Raw genomic sequence first — 4724 nt, forward strand, 5'->3', positions numbered from 1 at the left:
ACTCAGAAATCCACCTGCCTCTGCCTCCCAAGTGCTGGGACTAAAGGCGTGTGCCACCACCACCCAGCTGAATTTTTAAATTATATTTGAGCAACAACAATACATAACAGCAGAAGTAGTTCATTCCATATTTCTTAAATAATTACAGAATCAAATTATGGCTTCTGGGAGAAACACCATCTCTGATGTAAAGTAACTCCAAGTAAACTAAACTCACATATGAGTTTGTGTATATGTATTTGTCAAACATGTTTAATACTGTTAGGTATTCATTCAAATAAATTCACAGTGCCAAGTATGAGGTACCTGCTCATTCATTGTTGACCAAAGGTATTCCTGGTACCTCCAGAACAATGCAGACTATTGGTAACATATATATATATATATATATATATATATATATATATATATGTATGTATGTATTTATATATGTATATATCTGTATATATATCTGTATATATATATATATACATATGTATTATACACATATGTTTGTGTGTGTGTGTGAGAGAGAGAGAGAGAGAGTGTTTGTGTGAGTGTGTGTAGCTCTCAGATGGAAAACTATGTCTTGGGGCTTGAGAGATGGCTTAGAGATTAAGAGCACTGATTGTTCTTCTAAAGGTCCTGAGTTCAAATCCCAGCAACCAAATCTACTTATATAAGGAAGAGTTTACATTAGTCTTATGGTTTCAAAGACTAAGAGTTCATGTTAGAATAACAGTGGTTTCAGGCAGCAGGCACCCTGTGCTCAGCGTTCAAACCACCACCACGAAAGTGGGAACACAATGCACATGACAGTATTTTTGAAATCTCAAATCCTGCCTCCATTGTCATACATCCATCTAGACCACACCTTCTAATCCTTCTCAAACAATCACCAACCTGGGACCACGAATTCAAGTGCATGAGACTTATGGGGCATTGCATCTCTTTTAAACCAACACCAGTTAATTCTAGACACATTTTCTCACTCAAAACTTCAGGATCTGAAAGGAGAGATCACAAAAGCAATCATTCTTTCTTTTACATTTATATGTTTCTTCAGGTGAACAGACATTTCTCCTGAAACAGAGATTCATGCTTAAGAAATCTAATTCAGTTTTACAAAGCATCAGATTCTTTTCCAATATCTAAACTAAGAATTGTATTCTCTATTTCAGGAGTAATAATAATATTCAATATCTTCCCATCTTTCCATTTGAAAATTTGTCATTATTATTAGCAATAACGGCAAGAACACTTTTCAAAATGTTGTAAGATCACTGGTCAGGGACACTTTTGGCTCTGAATACTATCTTCATGTGAATTGGATTAAAATGAGCTTAAAGACACAATGACAGTGATTATTTTAAATCATTTTACTCATTTCTTGACAGTTTGACATTCAATTCCATAAAAGGGCAGATACAGATTAGTTCAGAGCATTGTGCATATAAAGAATAAGAAAGCCAGATCTGTATTTCTTTTCTCAGGTGTCATGGATCAACCGTATTTAGTTTTCATAAGACAGTCAAACAATGTATTTAAGTTCTATAGTTTGCAAAAATTGCAATTTGTCTCATTTGCATTAAAGTGAAAACTGTAAAGTTTTATGTTTTGAAGTCATTCGGTGGCATGCTTTCTTAGGAGTCTTAGTTTCAGAGGAAATATTAGCAACTGATCACTTGCAAGTATGTGCCTTGAATTTTTAATTAGTATGTATGTACAATAAACTTCTTTGTATAATTAAATATTAGATTGTATTATAAGATAGTTACTAAACTTAACTGGGTAAGGTATATTTACACATTTTGTCTCTTAGTATGTCATCACTATTTAATTCAGTGGATATTTTCATTGTGTGTTGTGTATTTAATAGGAAGTAGCCTAGACATATAGTAATATATATATATATATATGTGTGTGTGTGTATTTATATGCATATATCCATCATATATTATCATGCCTTGCCCAATTAAATTATAGACTTCAGTACTGTCAAAAATTTAAAGCAGGAATGAAAGTGTCTATCCACATAGAAATTTCAAGCAAGTTATGACAAATATGAAAGTGAGGACTTTTACCAAAACTGCAATTGGAAAGAATTAATCTTCAACACAATGATATGCTAAAGGGAAAAGTAAAGAGTATAACCTAATACTTTTTCATATATAATACAAGGAACTAAAATAATTAATATATATTAATGTTGAACTTTATTTCTAGTTATCTGTGAATGAAGGCATTTTAGATCTGAAGTGAAAAGTTCATATACCTCCTGTATTGTGTTATACACACACACACACACACACACACACACACACACACACACACACACATATATATATTGACTCATTATCTTAGGCATATGAAAATGTCTTAATTTTGCTTCCTGTATAGTTTCTGGACTAATTTGTAGGTACGTCTAAAGTTTATACATAGTTCAGTTTTGCATATATTTCCCTATAATTCTGGTACATATCTGGTATTTTAATAATTTTGAATACAATGTATCTTCCTAAATTTTAGTGCATGGCCTTCTCTGAAAACCATAAAAAGGAAACAAAATGTCCTTCCCACTTCTGCTTCTAAAATCTGCCATCCTTTCTTGCTTAGCTTATTTACTTAGAGTTACAGGATTTCCTTTCCTGCTTTGTAATTGAGGGTTTGGCAATACTTTTCTGAAAAAGAGTGAGCATATTTAATGATCAAAAAGAAAATAAATTTCACCAAAATTTGATAAGGTAGCAGGCAAGCAATGTTAATAGAGAAAAATTTCATCACAATACAGGAGGTGTATGAACTTTTTACCTCAGATCGAAAATGCCTCATTCACAGATAACTAGAAATAAAGTTCAACATTAATATATATTAATTATTTTAGTTCCTTTCTATTACATATGAAGAAATTTTAGGTTATATTCTTTCTTTTCCCTTTAGCATATCATTGTGTTGAAGATTAATTCTTTCCAGTTGCAGGTTAGGTAAATGTCCTCACTTTCATATTTGTCATGACTCGCTTGAAATTTCTGTGTGGATAGACACTTTCATCCCTGCTTTAAATTTTTGACAGTACTGAAGTCTATAAATGAATTGGACAAGATATGTGATATGAAGTACTTTACATGTCAAAATGCCCTTCCTGATGTTAAAGTTTCACATACAAATTCTGTTTTACCTTGTACTTGGAGTTTGAGTTACTAAGTAATGGCAAGTCTATAGCAAAAAGTATTTTACAGTGTGAGTCATTATTTGGTAATAATAATGAGAGTTTTCCTTCTCATTCAGTAAAATTTCAATCTCAGCAACAAGTTCAAAATACCAACATAAATCATAGTTATTAAAGTATCCAAATGTTAGTTAGTATTGTGAGTCAGGCTATGCAACCTGCAATTTTGACAAAAATTTACCAAGTCATGGGGATTAAGTTCAACAAAGTAGTGTTGAAACAGCAACTAACTACACTTTGAATACTAAATGTTTTCACAATATTTTTGATTAAATGAACTATTACCTGTCCCATATATATTTTCTCATTATCAGCCAAAACAGTTAATAATTTCAATATCTTTAAAAGTATACTAGATTATTTTTGTCCATGGGAGAAATTCATAGAGGCAAATATTAAATCATTTCAAATTTAGTATTGATTTTTCATATAATGAATAAATGTTTAATGTTGTTAACATCTGTTAAGTAATGGGGAGACAAAGAACGATTTCCAGGTCCTTCTTTATTTTATAAATTTCCCACTTATATTTGATGTCTTAATGTCAGAAACTGTTTAGGTAAATGTACTTAATATAAAGCTAACACCACATTTATGGTTTCTGAATATAATTTAACAGTTTTTGCAATCAGGATATAATTCAATGTCCATTAATAAATAGATTTTTGTGTAGATTAAAGATAAAGTTTTTTAAAATTTATTTGCTCATAGCCTCATTTTATAATTGGACTGTCTATGACCTGCCAGCACCTCAATAATGATGCTGAGACATTACTATTTATGGAAAACTTTGCTTTGCATCTTAGTATAATTCCCAACTAGCTCATATAACTTAATTAACCCCATCTATACTAGTCCACATTTGCCATGTGGCCTGTTATCTTTCACTATGTTATATCTGACTTTTTCTGTATCTGCATGGTGATTTATCACCTCACAATTTAATCCCACACTTCTAACCTCTGTCAAGATGTCCTTCCTGTGTTGCTTCAACTATAGACTGTTAAATCTTTATTAAAACAATCAAAAAAAGAGAAAAGTGTCTTTAGAAAATATGATAGAGGAGTTAAGCAGTTAAAATAACAATATCAAAGTCCTACAGTACTCATCTCTCTGCTGGTACAGAAATCAACATTTGAATAATGCAAACAACCTTTACACAGCACACCAAAAGATTATTCCATCATCATTGTACTTACTTAGTTTTATTTTTTCATGAGAAAAATCTGCTATTGTATGTTTCATTTTGAATTTTGATTCTCAAAGTTGCTATGTTTCTGTGAGTTTAAACATAGTGATGATGGTTTCGTCTAGTAATACTAACACTGTCAGTTCTCTATAATAATAATAGTATCTCTTCATAATACACAAGTTGACCTTTAACTGATAATAAAGTAATTATGACCCAATTTCATCAACAATCTCATAATCCTCATCTGCTTTTTTTTCTTGTTTTAATATCATGAATGTGCCTTGGTAACAACACACACACACACACAGACAGACACAGACACAC

At 31.3% G+C, this 4724-nt stretch overlaps 1 protein-coding gene across 3 annotated transcripts in view; it reads left to right on the plus strand.

The window, feature by feature from the left end:
- Pcdh11x (protocadherin 11 X-linked) overlaps window positions 1-4724 on the plus strand; it is a 518505-nt gene that overhangs the window by 229107 nt on the left and 284674 nt on the right. The window lies entirely within an intron of this gene.

Source organism: Mastomys coucha, chromosome X (assembly GCF_008632895.1).
Source record: "Mastomys coucha isolate ucsf_1 chromosome X, UCSF_Mcou_1, whole genome shotgun sequence".
In the NCBI taxonomy this organism is placed as follows: domain Eukaryota; kingdom Metazoa; phylum Chordata; class Mammalia; order Rodentia; family Muridae; genus Mastomys; species Mastomys coucha.